Genomic DNA, 21170 nt, shown 5'->3' on the forward strand with positions numbered 1-21170 from the left:
AGCAAACCAGATTATTCTTTGAATAGCTAAACCATTAATACAATAATTTATTTTTTATCAGCGCATTTCATTTATATAATTTTTATTTTAAAATTTGGACTGCAGTTTAGTATTGTAAATAAGATAACGGAAACGGAAATGAATCGAATCATACAAATAATTACCTCATTGTTTTGCCAGTTTTTTGCCAAATAGAAGGTGGGAAAACTTCGTTTACTTACTTTTACGTGAAAGGAAAAGCCCGTTTTTTTCATAAATACTTTTGAGCACAGCCGTAAAAAAAAATAAATAAAAAAGCAAATCAGGTTAAAGTTATTTTAAACGGTTTGAATTAATGCAATTTGGTGCACTTATAAGAATTGTAATTATCAAATAAATATAAATAGATTAAATAAATTATCACACTGATTACATTAAATACATTGCTTTCCACAATTAATATTAAATTATCATTATGATTTTGTAATAATGAACGGTGAAATCATAGCCGTAATTTTGAGATATTCTCACTGATATTACAAATAATTTTGTGCTTACCTTTACTGCTTATATTAAACCTCGTCTACTTTCGTCATTTTTTGTTAATTTCTAATGATCCTTATTGTTCCATTTTATAAGATATCAATTCAATGTTTCACTTTGAAGTGGTGGATGAAGGAGAAATGTAGCTGGTAGAAAAGACTTTTATAATTGATGATCTTTTTCCTGAAAAATTAAATCAATTGATGGTAACTTCAATCTCTACTACGTAAAGGTGTGCGATAAAAAACAAATGAAACAGCAAAAACTAATCTTGATGTTTCTAATTGAAAATAAATAGTTAAAAAGTGTCTACGTTACTTTAAACAAATATTATACAAACATTTTAGCATTACAACTGAATTTACCTATAAGATTTTATAGAATAAAAGGATTTATTGGCTATGACAAAAATGGGCATGGTTTGAAATAATTATTGTTGGTAAAGGACTGTATATACAGTCCTTTACCAACAATTATTATTTTATATATATATATATATATATACATTATACACACACACACACACACACGCACACAAATATATATATATATATATATATATATATATATATATAAAATATTTTACAATTTAATTAGGGCTAAAGAGAGGCAGAGGTTAGTAACAGGTGAGAATAGACAGGATGCCAAATCTTACGTTACACAAGCGTGTGGATGGCAGATAATCTCTAGAATAGAGTGTTTCTAAATGATATTTACTTATGATGTTTTATTCAAGCTTCTTCAACGCAGTAGCTTGTTTCACGCACTTTACCCTCTGCTCACATTACTCCGACGTAACAACCTCTTTGTTTTATGTATACGAGTCGAGCTCTCCTTACCACCGTGCTCTTATCATTACATTTTTTCTCATAGTAAACGAGATAAGTCCTATTTTTCTATGTTGTCACTGTGATTTGAACGCAGGACTATAGTCTCTTAGCAAAAAGATCCAGTAATTTAAAGGTATTTCAGTATTTTTTTACATGATTCTAAATTAGGAGAAATTATGTGACCCAGTTTAACCCGATATGAACCTTAAAAATTGGCTTATTTTGTGGGACTAAACATTTCAGTGAACTCCCGGATTAGAGAAAATCTTATACCGCACCTAAGCTCAACGAACACAAACCGGAATTGTAAGGATGAAGAATTAAGCAAAAAGGTTGGATGTGAGAAAGGCAACTTCAGAAGAGCGAAGCGTTTAGCTAAAACATCCAAGGAAGCAACGGTAGAGGCAATGCATACCCATGATTCACATTGAATGTTTGGGGCAGTTTTTCAAAATGGTAGTAGCCCATCAATGATTATTCTTTGAAAAGCTAATTCATTTATCGTAAAAATTATTTTTCTTCTTGTAATTAAAGATCCACCAAAAAGATTTCAGAATTAATAAAATATAATCTTACTAATCTCTGGATTTGTGTTGCCTGTTTATTATTCAGTTAAATAGTAAACATAACTAGGATGTAACTGTGCTGTACTAATGTTACTACATTAACAATTGGTTATTGTATCAGCCGTTTGTAACTTACTTCGAACACGTGAATATTGCAAAGATTTGTACTGCGCACATATTGTCAACTATATTTGTAACATTTTTATTAGATTACACTGATAAACTAGTTTATACAACTTGTAGAATTACTTTAATAAATATTCTGTCTATTATTGTTAAAAGAAAGTATTTTTATAAATTTAAGTAATTTTTTTTTATTGAAAAGAGGCTTACATACTCAGATACGGTTTTTAACTTTTAATCTGTTGTAAACTCACTTTAAAACATATTAGTATTTTCACATATTTTATGCAGAAGTAATTAATTTTGTTACACAATATTCTATCTGGCCGTTAGTGTTAAGGATTCATTCAAAATATTTCCTTTATCTTACACTGTCTTTTTCCAGTAGTATCAAATAGTTCATCTAGAATTATAATGGTAAAAGTAACTGTAATATTAATAATTTTAGCCTGAGGAAGAATTTTATTGCGTTTCAACAAAGCTTATTGATGAATTTTATATTTTTATAGTCTTTTGATAATATACTTTATAATAATTATCTTCGTTTACTTTTGTATTGTAACACAATACTTATGAAAAAATTATATATTAAAATCAAACCACGTTTAATGATATAATGAAAGATTGCATACGTTTAATGACACTTCTCTTTTCATGATCTAAAGATTGCTTTCCATTTTCTTGATTGATGTAACTGATATCGCTTTCAAAATTATTATCCTGAAAAAATGGTTCCTTCCTACTGAACTTTTAACAATATAATAAATTATCTACTGAAATATTTCAGAACTTTTAAAACAAGTAAAATCACTGTTTTGAACAAAAATTCGAATTACATTGCGTTTAAAAACATAATTTCTTCAACATCGGTTTTCTGGTTTTAAATTTCATTATTTACATAACAATAATAAATTACTGTCTCCGTATAGTATTTTTTAGAACAAGAATGTTAAGTTTCGTAGATGTTACAAATACTGTACTAAACTTACTACACAAATGTTAATGCAAGATAAAATTTATAATGAAAAATAATTAAAGACTTGTTTTAATCAAAGCCATAAATTAAATAAATACAGGCATACACAGCAAAAACCTACACGTCTACTACTTAAATGTTTCTTGAAAACTGAGTACAAAATGTGGATTAGTTTTAAAGCCCTAAAAAATATGAAGTAATTAAAGATCTTGTGTTAAGGAATAGATTTCTCATGATGTCTTGACTGAAAATAAATTCAGAGTAAGCAGTAGATTAATAAAACTGCTAAACGCCGAAGTGTGGTTCCAATCTCAGTCCAACCCTTAAAAATCATTTTATTAAATGAAATTACTAAGCCTAGGTTATTAAAAAAAGTATTCATTAGATAATTTTAAATAGTAAAACAAAAGTTAATTTTTCTCATTAAAAAATTTGAAAATAAAATTTTTATGTTATTGCATTAAGATATTTTTTTTAACTTTTTGAACCCGCTAAATTTAACTTCTGTTTTGTTTTTCTGAGGTTTCTTCTACATTTTGTTTTTTTCTTTGGCAGTGAAATTAAATCAAATACTAAAAAGAAATTTAAATCATTGATCCACATTTAATACCACAATATGATTCTCACCTTGCTTTACCAGTCAATTTTATACACTTATCTTATTTATTCTCCCTCTCCTTATTTTTACAAAACATAATTTTGTACTTCAGAACGTTATATTTTCCATGGTTATATACTTCATTCCTTATTTCTAAGGTTTCCTTTCTTATTGCTTTTAAATTGAATTTTTATTTTATAAATAATTCAATAAAATTCAGACTTTCTTTTAACTCACCTGCTTTGATGCCAAATGAACAATATGATAAGTAAATCTTAACTTTTCCTCTTTTCATATTGTACCCCTACTCTTAAAATGTACTTTACACAAAATTACAATACAATTGTTTTTTAGCAAATTTTATTTACAAAAGGTTTTATTTACAAAAAAATAAGTAAATTAATAGGCTTGAATGAAAATATTTTCTAATGAAACTCTCAAAAACAATTCATGTAAGCAAATATATATCTTATGCATATTAACAAAATAAAATACAGGAATATAAAGTGAAAAATAGGATACTATGAAAAGAACACAGAATAGAAGAAACAAGTTTTAAAACATAGTATATACAAAAGTACATTAGGAAAAAATCCCAACATTAGACATCACACATTACTTTCTACATCCAAGATATGGAAACGTTTCAAGCTTCTAATATCCTTCCTAAATCGGAAAGTTCACAACAAGATGGTTTTCGTGGTTGTTAAGCTATAATTTGTACCTTGAGCTAAATCGCTGAATTTTCTCGTGCATATAAGCAACTCCAGATACTCATGAAACTCGCTATAGCTTACAAATCATGGTGCTACAGTTATGTTGTAGTAAATAATTTATTTTTAAATCGCTGAATAATTCCAACGTTGCTTTTATTCATCGTTCCCCAAAACTGGGTACTACAGCAGTTCCGTAACGGTTTCAGAAGTACTTTGTGCAAATACTCGTAGCTGTTATTTTAACAACTGTAACCGGGACCCTCTGCCTAATAACCAATACATCCGTTTAAACTTAATGTTCAACTGTTTCCTCTTTTCTCTTAAATGATTTTTCCTCGTCAGTCGACGATTCAGATGCAAATTTAGATACCTTATGTGGTCAACATGGGAGATAAAAATGCCAGGTGGACTAGTGGGTAGTCTTCTTTTCTCATTGTAAATGTTACATGACTAGACATCGCTGGATTAACTTTGATTTTCCCTTTAATTAGCCACCCGTTTATTTGATTCAATCCAGACAGTAGTTTATTTTACTAGATCGTGGATACCGGTGTTCTTTGGTGGTTGGGTTTCAATTAACCACACATCTCAGGTATGGTGGAACTGAGAATGTACAAGACTACATTTCATTCACACTCCTACATATCATCCTCATTCATCCTCTGAAGTATTATCTAAACGGTAGTTACCGGAGGCTAAACAGGAAAAATAAAGAAAGGCAGTAGTTTATTTGAAGCTAGTGTTGGGTCTTTTCTACGGCTGAAATCGCCGTATCATTAGCACAAAAGGCAACAGCGAGATCGTTTCAATATAGAATATCTGAAGTGAAGGTAGAGTATAAAATCGGTCCCAGAATTGAGTCTCGAGAAACACTTGATTGAATGTTAAAAACTCAGATTACACCTGATTATGTTTAACCTGAATAAAATGTCGCTCAGGTAGCTACGTAGAATCAGGCAAATTAGTAGATGCAAACTCAATTTCCATTTATAAAGCAAACCAAGCAACTAGTTCTTACTGAAAGCCTGCTGTACATCTAAAAGAGCCGCTATACAATATTTCTTCCTTTCTAAAAACCTTTTGATGACATTAACATTCTGATCCGCTAGGGGAAGACACCCTCCAACCACCCCCTCCGTACATAGCCCTGATGGACTTTAGCGGAGGTCATCTTTTAAACCTCGGCATATGACATTTCTCAGTCCCCTCGGCCCAGGATGCCACAGATTCAAATGCCACAAGCGACATTCCCATCGATGTAGCTATTACTAAAAATAATTAAACACATCTCTAAACATCTCTAGTCTCAAGCAAGACTGAAAACTATAGTCGTCGTAAGAACTGAATCACCTACCTGCCGGAAAGGTAAAGTGAATTCACATGCGACACTAACGCGGAAAAAAACTATAACAAAGACAGGGAAATAAAACTAACAACAAAACAACCAAAACTGATGTAACACTAACTAGACAAAAACGAAGCCAACAAGAAATCGTAAAAAAATAAAGTATGCAGGAACAAGACCAAGCAGCACTTTACATTACCTCCGCCATCAGTTAGCCAAATAGTGCAGAAATTCTGCAACCACTGGCCATTCAATCCGGCCCTACCAGTTTTGACTGATAACAAGCGTTGCTCTGACGGTATCTAGTCGAAAAATTACTGCGGTGCGCACCTGATCGTATTTGGCGCACTCATACGACACATGTAAGGCATCGTTCTGCACCCCACATTGCTGACACAGACTCGAATCCACCACTCCAGAAGCCAAAATTATGATTAAAAATGTGTTGTTTAATTAAAATAACCTTCAATCTTTCGTCAGAGTCTCGCAAAGAATTTATAGAGAAAAAGTAACAGGCTTTAGGTCAGTGCCAAATCACCTCGTGCACTGACGCACCTGGTTTTGGAACCATTATTATCTGTGACACCTTCTTCTCAGCTGGAATTAAAGTCATTGGAAGGATTACGATAAACAAGTCAGTAATGTATAAGATTGCATTAAATGATATCATAACTCTCTTTATATTTCGGTCCTTGTGTACGTATCTAGCAAAATTTCTATTAATAAAGAAAGATTTTACTGGAAGAAACATAGGAAACGTCCATTCTAAGTATTCTAGCATTCTTTCATCATCATTATCACCACTAATGTTTTGAGGTTGAAAGGCCTTACGTAGGTGCTCAGAAAAAAGGCCAGCCTTTTCCCCATTGCTTCTAGCCCAGAATCCGTTTTGAGCCTTTCAAAGTGGAAATGAAATAGTCGCTTTCACATCACTTCGTTGCTTTCCACAGTACGTAATCGTCTTTACTTGAAGGTGAAAGGTTTTCGTTTTTAATTATCTGTAGTAGCTTCCTCAACTCCTTCCTCTTCCTCTACTACGAGCACTTCTATTTAACGTTGTTTCATCTGAAAACATTTCTGTAACACTGCCACAACCTCTGAAGCCGTTTTTATTAGTTATTAGATCCATTACCTTCATTAAGTATTCTGTGTTTCCCACCCCTTATATCTATCCTCCGGTGTTGAACGCCATGCTGCTCCCTAGAAGACTGTTGTCAAACTCTGGGTAGCATATGAATATCATTAGGGCATTTGAGAAAAACATTCTAACTTAATTTATTTTCTATCCAATTTTAATAAAATTCCCAGTCACTTCTATTATTATACAGACCGGAAAATCTTTCTTTATCACCGTCGTACTAACCATAAGAACAGCTGATTGGTCAGATTTTTTTAATGATATTTCTTCCTAACATCTGTGTAAAAGAAGAAACTCCCGAAGCTATAAAAAAAACTCCAATAATTTTTTTTTTTTGTATCTATCGGCTAGTATGTGGGTTGCAATCCAGATAGTACGTTTATCTTCAGTATAATGACACAATCCTGTAAGGCCCTCCCTTTTGCTGTGCAAATATTTATCTTTCCATTCACCTCCCGCAATAAAACGGGAACCTCGTGTTTTAAAAAATTGGGAATACTAATCATCTCATACGGTGTGACGAGTAGGAGAATAAATAGCAGTTAACCAGAGAGGTTCAAGCCAATCCAAGATTTCAACTGAAGCCGCTTGCATGTGACTGTTGCTGTATGCTGGTAACTGGTGATGCTTTATTAGATTTTTGACAAGAATTGCAGTATCACCATGCACTTTACAATGTAGATGATTGGTAGTGTACACAACATAACCAAGTAGACTAGAATAATTGAGGTCAGTAAAATAGGTGTCTGAAACAACGTTAACTTCACAAGTCAGAAATTATCACAGCTTCCAATTCTTTTCTCCGTTTCCCAAGACCACTGATGTTCCAAGTTGCAGTTCGCATAAATTTTGCTGTCAACAATTTAGTGATTACTTTAATTAGTAGGTCTACTTGACTGCCAAATTTTTTTAATTGAAATTCAATATTTGACGTTAGTTTGTTTAATTTTTTATCAGTTTCAGAACCATTACAGGTTTTTTGCTCTACAGCATTTGCATACGATCAAAGAAGATAACTGAACAGCTGTCCAGTTTCTAAATGTTGTTTGACTCGTTGAAGTGAAACTATTAGTATTTAAATCAAACGATGTATTCGGTTTAATTTGTGACTCTTGGGCAAGGGTGTATTTTCTAGTACAATGCATCTTTTGTTTATGTTTCCTTTCAAAAAATCTCTTTGTAGACTCTAAATCCTTTGAAATTTTCAGGATGACCCCAAGTGACATAGGGCACATGTTGCTTGTGACCTCCTATTCTACAGTCCTGTGGGCATCAATTCATTTCACACAACGGTATGACCGCATACAGTAGTTTTAATGCGCCCATATTGCTGACAGCACATGAATGATTACAAGAAATCTCTGAGGCGTCACGAAAATAACATCCCAGTTTGATATAAAATTTGAATTAAACATTTCCTTGTTTTTCTCCTGGGGCTCTACTCAATAAAAAAAATATGGTAACACCTTTTTTGTCACTCGATCGCGGTCATTGACAATACTCCGGATTTTGTGCTCGTGAATCACAATGCTTCCTGAATTATCTGAACTGAAATCGAAAATATTCCCCTTTTAAGAATCACGTGAAAAGCCTTGTAACCCTTCTTTGTAAATGTATGGGCTATAAAGTTGTGTTCCCTTTTTTTTATCAATAAACTTAATGCAAACTTCTATATCCATTAAAATTATCCTTAATAACTTGTACACTATAGTAACTTGTGGCCATTACAGTTCAACTAAGTCGTATAGTTACAGTGGTTAATGCAGTACAGAACAGGTAGGAGGTTTAACAGTCTTATGAATCATTTCGTTGATACTTTCCTCCATTAGAAGATCTTCAACGATTTGTTAATGTTAAATCATGAGTAAAAGTATCACGTGACACGTTTTGTTTACGCAAAACCAGAAATTCAGTCACGGCAAAATAGCGTTTTGAGAATCCGTAATCATTATCTCAGTTTAACTCACAGAAGTACTACCGACAATATTATCCCTAATGAATTTACGGCGCAATATCTATCTCGTTTCTCAATTCGACGAAGTATAAGGTTCTCGTTTCCTATTGTTTGGTATGCTGTTACTAGTAAATGACAAATCACTATTCTTATCAAGATCAGCTGATAACTGATTCATAACTACGGATCACCGTAGGATATACTTTACTGAATATCTGAATGAAAAATCTAGAACTGACTTAGCAAAAACACCTATTATTTATAATATGTTACAGTGAACCTGCATGTTCATATAATGATTATAGATAATTATTAATACAGGAATTTTAAAAAAATTATAATAAAAGAACCTAATAAAAATATCTTGTTACCACAAGAACAGCTGCTAAAATTATGCAATGCAAATGACGATTCATATTAAATGTTAGAAGGTAGGCCAACCTCCTAACAATAATTTCCCTCGTGTGTGGTTAAAGAGATGGTTATTAAACACGATGTGTATTATAGCGACCGTTTTTTTCTAGCCTACATTGTTGGAATTTTATTTCTATTTTGATTTTATTTCAGTAATATATATTATATTAACTTCTAATAAAAAATTAAAAAGATAGCAGTTTTGTTATTCAAAATTAGATCAAATAATCCTTAGTTTCCTTTCATACTTTTAAAGTATGATCCACGGGTTGAAGAGTTATAAACTATTCAACCCGTGGATCAATTTTCAAAATTCAAGTTAGCTTTCACTTGTACTGTAATGTTCTTCGTCATTTTAACGTATAAGATTTTCATGTTTTAGGGTTTCATTTTTGTACGGTAAAGGAAACCAAACCTACTACATCAATAGATATATATCTAAAAATGAATTTCATATTTTATCCTTTTTAAAGCTATTAATTACTATTAAAATTTTTCATAAGTTTATTCAAATTTTCAAATATCTTGATAACTCAGTAATTCGCGAACGATATTCATGTTTCATTTACATTTTACTATATTTAGAATTTCTTGCAGATTAGTTTAATCCTTTTCATTTTTTTTGCGCATTCAATATAAAGCCTTTACAAAGTTTATAGTATGACAAGAAGAGTTGTTCTAAATAGATAAAAATATTATTAAACTACTTCTATTTCCATTGTCAGAGGTCTGAGACTAATGGGTAAATTATTTTGACTTCTGAATCACGGATAAAATTAAAATTTTGTCCTCAATACTTTTTACTGTTATACTTTATTTTGGCTACTTTTAGCATATTACATCATCTAGAAAGGATGTTTCTTTTCTGCAAATGTATTAAATTGACTTTTTCTTTTCGCCTATTTATATTACACAAATTTTATTTCAAATATTTCAGTTTTATCTTAAATATTTTCTGTAGTACTCAAGTTTTGTGAACCTTTGCCCGGGCGGTTGGATTCCAGTTGTTCGGACACAACATCAACCAACGGACTTCATTGGTCCAATTAAATTATTTTCAATGAGGGGAAAATTTTACAAAGTACAAAGGATTGTGCTATTGGACAAAATAAGGTATTTTCTTTTATATTTTATTCAAATCAGATCTGTTCAAATTGGAACTTTTTACATTTTTTTTTTTTTTTTAAATAATGTAAATCATCCAAATTTATTATTATTTTTTAACAAATTAATTATAATAAATTATATCGAATTTTTTTTACTTTTATTACTTTATTTCATACTTTTTTTTACTTTTCATAATATCAGATGTCTTAGAGGGCAAACTTCATGACCTTTCAGAATTAATGTAATCCTTTTTTTAGTAATTAATTATCTAATTTTTTTTTTAATTTTCTTATTTTACTTATTTAGTTTTATAATCATTTTTAGTTTTTTTATTTTCATTTTTTACTTTTTTGTTAATTTTAATTTTTTTAATTAATAGAACGTTTCAGTATCTTTTCTCCCTTCAACCTCCATGAGAGTATTTTTTGATTAGTTAGAAGTTTCAATGATCACACGAGATTTTTTTATAACTATATTTATTATTAAAAGTAATGATTGAAGTGATTATAGTAGCAGTGTTTCTTCTGGAAATGTGTCAAAAATAAGATGTGTATGTGAATGTGTTATTATTGAAATGTTTATAAAATAGGTATATTCAAAGATCTAATTTAAAACACCAGGTAACATACACTGCGTTTTAATACAAATCATCAATGTTTGGGGCTGTCAGGTTCTCAGATGGACAGCATGAACAGACTGCATTAAAATAATATGCAAAGCAGAGATAGCTTCATATTATCGTTCACAATATTTTATTCATATTTTTATTTCACGATGGATTGGATCAGATTATAAAAGAATTATGAAAAATCTATTAGAAACAACAAATATTATTTAAAGTATCAACATATTCACTTTCTAGTTCAAAAATTCGTAATTACCTTTTAGTAGTTTTTAAAAAATACTACTTTCAAGAAGTTTAATTTTTCTTTAACGTAAAAAAAAAGGTTTTTAGATTAGCAGTTGAAATTTAAAGTATTTTACATTTTAAATGTTTTTTTCTTTTACAGAAGAAATATATATTTATTCTCGGCAATGGAAAAATGACCATATTAATTTTAAGATTTAATAAAACTGTTCACTGGTAAATGAACATAACCACATAATGAACATAACCATATTTTAATTAATTCCCTTAAGCCTTGTTTTACTTCTACAAAATATTTGCTTTTAAACAAAAAAGTAATTTTTTTAAATAATTAAGTAATTTTTTTTTAAATTTTGTACAACATTAATAGTAAGCAATTATTTACACGAATTAATATTAAATAAAAAAAAAGCTTAATCTGTTTATTTTAATTAATTCCCTTAAGCCTTGTTTTACTTCTACAAAATATTTGCTTTTAAACAAAAAAGTAATTTATGAAATTCAGCAAACATATTTATCAAGAAGAGTATATTTAATATTTATCAGTTTCTGGAAAATACTTGATGTTTATAATTTAATAACCTGTTTAATGAAAACATTAATTAATCCATTATCTATTCTACGAAATAGGAAGAAAACTGATAATATAATACTATATTATTAAAGAGACAAAACTATTCAAGTTTTTCAACCTAATTTTACTTTTAATAATCATATGAATGTGAAAAAATTTTCATTATTCATATTATTAAAAATTTATTAAAAAGTATTATAATATTCATTTAATAATATTATTAAATTAGAAAATCTTAACACATGGTGGTATTCATTACATGTAACAATTTGTAACTTAACTGTACTGTATGCGTCTATTTTTGAGGGTATAAAGGAGATAAATTGAAATCATTGTACCAATCAGTTTATCAATCGAAACTTTTGATTATATGTTTTCAGATGTGACGAAATACAATGTAAAAACTAAAAACTGAATGAACGAGATGGACATATAAAATAAATTTGAAAAGAGATGGAAACTCTTTGTACATGGAAGTAGATATGTATGTGATAAAATGGGATTCCGTAATGTCAGACATAAACGAAAGAGATTAAGAGAAACAGATGATTACAAATAATTGGTTTCTTTCAGTCTGATAAAACGATTATTTATCGACATAATAAACTTTAATATTCTAAGAGTAGAGCTTTATAGTGAAGATAGGTAATATTTTATGGGATATTGGATAATCTATATGACGGAATACTAATTAAAACAAAACAATACCAATCTGTTATTTCAAAAAGGAAAAAAATAACGTGCAATCTTTATTAGAATAAATAACCACCAAGAAGAGTGAAAAGTTAATTACAACACACTGATTTATTTATAGTTTTATGTATCGAAAAATTGGTCTATTTGAAGGAGATTCTTATTTTCACACACACACACACACACACACACACACACACACATATATATATATATATATATATATATATATATATATATATATATGTACATATATGTTTATTCCTGAGCTGTAGGAAACCAATAACTGCGGAAACTTGTTTTTAATGAGAATGTAGTTCAGAAAAAACGTTACAGAAGGAGATATCAAATATTCTCTTTAACTTTTTTTTGGGGGCACAGCAAACCGAAATAAGTTAACGAAATATGTTGTTTTTATATCAGATGACAGAGATGCTTATCAACAACTTAACTATTTTATATATAACAATATATATTTTTACATTTTAACATTTTAACATACTGTGGATTTAGGAATAGCATTACTAAAATATTTTAAACGTGTAAATTTCCAAACTAAAATACCAGACTAATAATGTTCCTCTGGTTTAAAAAAACTATGTTAAAAAAATCTAAGTCACCCTTTAATTACGTTCGGTAAATTAATAATACTGCTGTGTAATTTATATTAAAATATTATCATTTTCAAAGCAGATTTTTATTTTTTCTGCATGGTGATACACAACATTGATCGGCAGCCTTTACTTAATTATATCTACATTCAAAACAGCTGATATCAATCGTTTATATTCTCATAAACTGGATCAAAATTAACATTTTTCCCTTTTTCTATCTTTAAATCTAAAAACAGGGAAAACTAGATGTCCGATTTTCGCTTTTGGTTTTTCAAAAAATTCCTAGATAGCTGAAGAAATTTGATAGAATATCTTTAATCCAGTTAACTGATGTAAATGAAATTCCGAAATTTCAAATGCTAATAACGTAATGAACAAAACTTTTATGTGTGATGTTTTTCTCAATCAACCGGTACAATAAGTATAGATCCTGTATCTAGATGGAATGCAGGGTTCCAATGGCCACTTTGAGGTGAATCCACTTGTTAAGTTCGCAGTATATTTGCGGTCTATGAAAACTATCCTTAACAGGATAAAGCATAGTTTTCTATGAAAACTATGCTTAACAGTATTATGCAATTTAATAAACTCGGGAAAGATTTCATTTAATGATTTTAAAGTGACATTTACCACCTAAAACACTTTTATTTTCATCTAAAATTTCAATCGCAAAATCAACCGAATTCGATTTTTTTGCTGAAATTTAGTAACTTAATGATATATTACAAGACACAAAAGTAAATAGATGTGTAAATTATTCTATGCAACAACATTATTTTTGGTTTGAGATGTGACTAATTACAGTAGAAATAAATCTGGTAAGAAAAATTAATCGGAAGCAAAACACCGACATTTAACAACCAGATACCGATTGAAATAAAACTGTGGAGCATTCCACCACTTTGAAAACCATTGTTTCGATTTTATTCACCGGAAGGAAATATTATAGAAATATTGGATTAAGAAGACCTCTTAACACCGTTCAAGGTTTAAATTCAATAATTTGATTATTGTACCAACAATTTACATTTTTTTTTAAAGTTCAACTTAATTTTTTTTAATCGACCTCAAAAAAAGGAGGTTAGTATTCGGCCAGCATATTTTTATTTGCATTTTTTTTATTTGCACATTACTTTTTCATACTAACCTGTTTATAATAAATCTTGTGTAATTGTTGCAGCTTTTTTTCGTGGTGGTACAAAGTCGTTGAAAAAACTTTTTAAATACAAAAAATCGGTCGGAAAATTGTCAAAAAATGTATTTCGCCGTACGACGCATAGGTAGAAATACTGTGAATCCTGATATTTTATATGTATGCATCAGGTTTATTGATGTTATATGGTCTTCTGTAGGGGAAGTAATGTGAGTTTCTGCACAAGATATCTAGTATCGTTAATAAAATCACCAAAAATGGAGATATCTCGTGTTAAATCTTTCTGACTTAATATAAATTCTATATAATATACAGAATCGTTAGGAACTCTTGGAATATTGTAATTTGACGAACATGCATCACATTACATAGTGTATTACGATCTCTCGTAATGATGTTCACACTCTCAGATCCCGAATGTACTCCATATATAATATCGGTATTGGTTTTTATAAAGAATTCGTATATAGTATTATTGAAAATATTTGTGTCTAAAAATTAATTTTATAGAAGCAAACATCGATTGAAAAAATTGAGTAAGGAATTAACTAAGTATTTGAAGGAAATTATTTTTTACTTTTAATGCATTTTGATGTCGGTTTCATTTTTTTTTTTAAATAATTATTTAAGTATTTTACTACATACAAAGCAAAACAATTGTAAAATACTATGTGTAGATGTAATCCTTTAAAATTTTATTTAAAACCGTAAATTTTCTTTTGTACTGCTATCAAAATTATACGTAAAGTAACGACATTCATAATTACAACGTATAAGATATTTCTTACCTGTCGGTTAAGGTTCGGCACTGAATGATTATAGATGAGCAAACAAGAATCCTTCTTGAGAAGGATAAATAAGAAACACAGAAATTAAAAGCTTTCTACACCAAGACTGGACGATACGGTTAACAAAGAATTGAATATATCGCCTTCCCACCAAGCGCCATCACATCATATTTATGAACTGTGTTCATCAACCAAAGAGAAATATTTAAGATTACACGTGAAATCTTCAGTCTGTACACATTGGGCCTTGAGTTTTTTACTTTATTAATTTTAGAAAAAAATCCTAATTATAATCACTAGAAACTCATTCGATTTACGTTTCACGAAAAAAACTAGGCCTGTATGTTGTTAAATAACAAATTAGTTTACTGTTTCGTAGGAAGTAATTTATTACAAATATATTATTCATGTCTTATTTAATAAATAAATAAGTGTCATTTGATCCGTAATATATTTTTTTTCAAATATTACTACTTCCTTTTTGACACTATACTAATGATTTAAATTGTATTTTATACGTAGTGTTGAAATGTTCAATGTATTTTAAAACAATATTTTATGGTTCAGTTACAAAATAATCTTAAATTATGAGCGCTGAAATTTGATTTGAAATATTTAATTTGTGAAAATGCCACCACTGATTGGGATTCAAACAAAGAAACCCATAATTTGACGTGGTTCTGTGTCGAAATAACATGACTACATGATCTCCTGTACATGACTGAGGTGAGAAACGCAACATTCAGGAGAAGAATAGTCCGCTCAATATTTTTCACAGAAATTACGGGTTTACCTCGCTAAAGTGAAATAATTCTTCAGTTTTTAGGAGAGCTAACTAAGGATGAAGTGAATTCTGGAATTCAACAAGACTGCGCAACCACGTATGCAACCAAAAACCCAACATTAACTTATTTTAAGGGGTCTTCAGAAATCGAATCGTTTCTAAGGGCTTGCGGCCAACTTGTTCACCAGACTTAAGCTCACCGTAGTTTTATTCCTCAGGTTAAGAAATCACCAGAAGCAGTTTTTCAAACTGCTTCTGGTGATTTCAACAAGAACGTTATACATAAACAAATCGTTAGAATCTGTGAACAAGAAGAATCGCGTTCAGATACTTCTGGATATTCGTGGCTGCCGTTTTCAAAAACTAATGTATGATAAGTTGATGTTACGTATATTATTAGTGCATGATAATTCTATCGTTACTTTTCGAACGCACTTTATTTTCTTATTTGTTACTTTCCATATACTAGCATATAAATTTAATCAGTTTATTTGAATTTAAAAACTACTGCCCTAGCAAGAGATATATAGAATCACACTGTAACAATGAGATTATTTTTGTAGTAATATTGGAAAAGTAAAAATGTAGAATTTTTTTTAGTTGATGAAAAAATATAATTAAATATTTTTTTATAATTGTTGAAAACCAGTAATTATAAATTTAATCTAGTGAAACTTACTTTAACAAATAGAAGTAGTAGATCTGTAAAAAAAATAAGTTTCCATGGAAGCTTAAAAATGTTAATCTGTGGAAAATATTATTACTAAACACAGAATATTGTATCATTCAGCACTCAAGAGTATTTTGAAGACGTATGATTATACTGCAAACAGATCTAAAATACTTTTAGTTATGTAAATATTGCATAATTTTTTTATTAAGTAAATGAAAAACATATGTTCCACACGCTCAAGTGTGCTGTTCTTGTGTTATCAGAAGTAGTTTTCTAAAAGTATGAGGGAGGGAGCGAATTTATGTATATAAAACATAGAGTGTAATCTGTAAATTACATTTACCCACTTTTTAAATTATTTCTCTGCTGTTAATATTTTATTTTAACGTTAATTTAGAAGGCAGTTTTACTTTACCAATCATTTTTTATGTGTATTTTCATTACAGATCCACGTTGATGTTCTATTTTTGTTTCTATCTTATTTAAATAAAACGAATTCATTTTTATCTTTATGATTTCAGTAGTGTCTTTAGAGGAATCATAATTTTATTATTCCCCCCCCCCCCCCATCGTATAAACGTTTACGCTGGTTTTTATAGCACAATTTAAAAATATTTTCATGTTTGTTTATGGCTATAATTTACTTTTAATAAATACTTGTGTTTTCTAGTATGCGAAAAAGGTTTCTGAGTTTAAAAAGTTGATAACATTTTTTTTTCTGTTCTTTGCCTTTAAAAAAAATTAGCTCAAGAAATCGTCTACTCCAATAAATGTTTTTATAAATCTTAACAAAAAATAATTTCGAATAGAAAAACGAGCAATCGGTTGAAATAATTAGGTATGTAATTCCAAAATGTTCACGCAAGGGAACACACTGTGATGTAAAGATTTCAATTAAAAATTAAAAATTATTTAGCGGTTAAAAAACAAACAATTGAAACCTGATTATTGAACGTTTACTATTACTACATGCATGATAATGGTGGAATAAAGTGACTGCTGGGCGTGCCTGAAAAGATTAGCTCAGACCATTAAATATTGTTCCCCACGTATTTTAGCATGTCAAATGTTATGTTTTTAAGCATGATATACGACAAACATACTTTTTTACTACGGTGTATGTATTGTACTATATTAACTTCTTTAAGTAATACATTTTTTATCTCTTCATCATAATTTTCCGTTATGGAGGAAACTATTTCGATTGTTCCTTTGTTATTTCTACGTCATTTACTTAATTAATCATTTTTAATTAACGCTTCTTTATGACAAGTAAAGGTGCTTATTATTAATCTGATTCATTTTTGTAATAATATTATATTTTTTGAGACCAATAACTATAGTAAACTATCCAATATCTTCTCTTTGTGTTACAAAAATACTTAAATTTTTCTCGTGGATTTCCTTAAGTTACATTAAAATAACAAACTTTCCATTCACGTTTTTTATTACTTTGGATAAATGGCGTTCGTATTAAATAACTAAATTTGGAGAAAAACTACTCAGTGAGATTTTGTGATTATAATATTGCTAATGAGTGAATATTAATATATTCAGTTAAACAGTTAATAGTAGTACATACTATCATAAAACAACATAACATAATTAAACGTATGTAAAAAATAAATTGGAATCACCGTGATCGATTGGCGATTATTAGTTATCGTTTTATTATTTTTTGATAGTTTTTTTATAATAAAAAAAGATGACAACACAGTTTAAGGATTTTTTCTGATGCACCGCTACACGCACGCGCGCGCACACACATACAAACATATGCTTACAACTTAATTAAAAATATTCTTTAATTTTATTTAAATATAATATTTTTGTGCAGCTATACATCAGTGCTACGCTAGCGCTCCTTGTGGTTATAGGGGGTAAAACTGACGGAGTAAAACCACTTAGCCACCAGTTTAGAGCATTTTATGGGGTAGGGTGCGATTTAAAATTTATTTTTTAAATATTATTTTTTAATTGTTTACAAATGTGGCTAAGAAAAATAAGATCTTAATTAGGTGAAATCTTGAGATACTGAGGGTGACCTTACTCAACAGCCTCTACTCCTCGACTTTTTAAGTTGAAAATCTAACGGCATCAATGTCCCATATACAGAAATAATCTGACCATGTTTGGTCAAAATCGGTCCAGTAGTTCCGGAGATATAAGGTGTGAGACACCAAACATACACACGTACATACGAACACCCGGAATACTTCCGGAACCTAAAAATCATATTTCATTTCCGTTTTAAAAAGCTTCCTCTTCAAAAAAAGCTATGGTTTTTTTTTCAAAATTATACGAAGGAAATTTTAAATGACAGATGTTTACACAAAAAAATGGTGCAGGAATTTTTCAATGATTCTGTGTTTTTATTGTTATTAGTCATGTAAAATATATGTTTACTTAATCATTCATGTATTGCAGGGCAAATTACATTTTTATCTTTATGTTTGTTCTGAAAATATTCTAATTTTAAGTATGCAGCATTTTAAATTATATTAAATAATTAAAAGTTGTGAGTTTATTACTTCTCAAATATCTTATTCAACATACTTTTTCAATAAAACTTAATTATAGTTAAATAGAGAAGTTCTTTTGAAATTTATTTCCGTTAAATTTCTATGTCTGTTTGCCACGGGTAAATAAAGGGATGCCATATCTTATTTGTAGTGATGTGAAGCTGATATTCTCCGTTATAAAAAATTTATTTTTTTATTTCCCACTATTCTTGTCACATTAATTATGTTTTTTAAAAAGAAGTTTATTAGGTGACAAAGTTAATAATTTATGGATTTAAGTTTCGTTCGCCTACAATGTAAAGGCTTGACTGAAGCTGGCTACAGTTTTCAATTAAGGTTTAATATATATCATGAAGATACCTACAGAAGTTCTGATAGTAAACTCATAATGGATAATAGTAACAACTCATAATAGTAACAAAAATGGAACATCAACGTGGATCTTTAATGAAAATACACATAAAAAATGATTGGCAAAGTAAAACTACCATCTAAATTAAAGTTAAAATAAAATATTAACAGCAGAGAAATATTTTAAAAAGTGGTTGAATTTAATTTACAGATTACACTCTATGTTTTTTATACATAAATTGGCCCTCCCTCACACTTTTAGAAAACTACTTCTGATAACATGATATATACTGAATATTCTTTACTCCTATTTTTATTTTGCATCTCAAATTATATCTAGTTCGGTAGAAACCATAAGTAAATCTCATCACAATGAACAATTGAAAAGAAGTTTCCTTGAAAAGCCTTAATTGAATACATTCTAAAAATATAAACAGTAAATCAAATATAGGTTACAGAATGATAAATTTCACACAACTAAGCATTAGAATCCATAAAATTCAGTATTACGAAAAAAACCAAAAGGTAATAGGAAAAGTAATATAAAAACAAATGATGATAGAAACATAAACAATGATGAACATTAATTAGAATGCTTACATGATGCACAACTGAAGAATAAAATCCTGTTCCTGATTATCACTTTTAGGTTCCTAGGTCTAATACATGTAGCCGCTTTAACCATCTATCATGTTTCCCAATGTTCAAGAGTAACTGCTAGATGGTTCAAGTTGTCATTAAGTTTCATTTTGTACTTGGTTGCCAATCGATTGACTTCCTTCCGAACACACGGTAACAATCAATACTCATGAATTTCGGTGTTCCGAACGAGCCATGGCACCTTCATTATGCATCTTGCAGATTTATTCAGAAAGAGCTCTATAATCTTTATATTGCTAATACTTGCCGAACCACAGAGTTGGATTCTGTATATCCCACACGGTTTTAGGATAACTTAGTACAATAGTAGCTTATTAGATACGGACAACTGAGATTTCGTGCCTATTAACCAGTATAGTTCCTTAAATTTGTTATTTAGCTCTCTCCTCTTTTCTTTAATACAAACATCCACGTTAGAACCCGATCTAGGTGAATACAAAAATATTGTACACTCTCAGCTCGCGGGATGTAGCCCTCATCTAAATGGATTCTGGGCAGTCAACTCTTCACATCTCGAATGTCATATGAGTAAACTCAGCCTGATTCACATGTAATTTCCATTTCCTCAGTCACCGGGCTAGAAGGTCCAATCCTAATTGCAACCTAGCTGAGGCTTGAGTTGTATCATCATCAACAGCCGTGATTGTTTTGTCATCGGGAAACGATGCAATAATGGTTTCACCGAAATCGAAATGTCTGCAGTGAAAACGTAGTAGAGGATAGCCCAACAACGCATCATGAGGAACACTCGAGGAAGCGTCAAAGAAACTGAAATCGCCTCCTTATTTTTTAATTTTGGAAAGGCGTCCATCCCTTCAACTATGTAATATCAAATGAAATGGTTGAGGTTTTTAGTTTATACAGCAGATTAGGTAGCCACACCTTATCGAACTTATCACACCTTAAGATCGCTTACTGGGCACCTAGAAAAGCAGCAGAAAAAAATTTTTTTCCTGTAAGCATTTGGTTACAACACGAATGATCTTGTTGTGCATCTGTTAAATAATGCAGTGAACATCACATAAACCGAACTGTTGGTAAAGAATAACTTGTCCCAATTCTATAACTGTTCGCAATCTCCGAATTAATAGCCTTTCGAACACTTTGGATAATATATATAACAAGCTTATTAGCCTGTACGGGAACACCTCTTTAGCTGACCTATCCGACTTACAGATCATCATTATTTTAGTCAACTTTC

General features: G+C 29.8%; 1 long non-coding RNA gene across 1 annotated transcript in view; it reads right to left on the reverse strand.

The window, feature by feature from the left end:
* The window catches only part of LOC142318087 (uncharacterized), a 30683-nt gene extending 14120 nt beyond the window's left edge, over positions 1 to 16563 (reverse strand). Inside the window, exons 1-2 of the long non-coding RNA XR_012754821.1 lie at positions 16443 to 16563; positions 538 to 705 (exon numbers count right to left, since the gene is read on the reverse strand). This is a non-coding gene — a long non-coding RNA (uncharacterized LOC142318087). The remainder of the gene's footprint in view (positions 1 to 537; positions 706 to 16442) is intronic.
* Between the last annotated feature and the right edge of the window lie 4607 nt (positions 16564 to 21170).

This window comes from Lycorma delicatula, chromosome 1 (assembly GCF_047948215.1).
Source record: "Lycorma delicatula isolate Av1 chromosome 1, ASM4794821v1, whole genome shotgun sequence".
Lineage (NCBI taxonomy): Eukaryota > Metazoa > Arthropoda > Insecta > Hemiptera > Fulgoridae > Lycorma > Lycorma delicatula.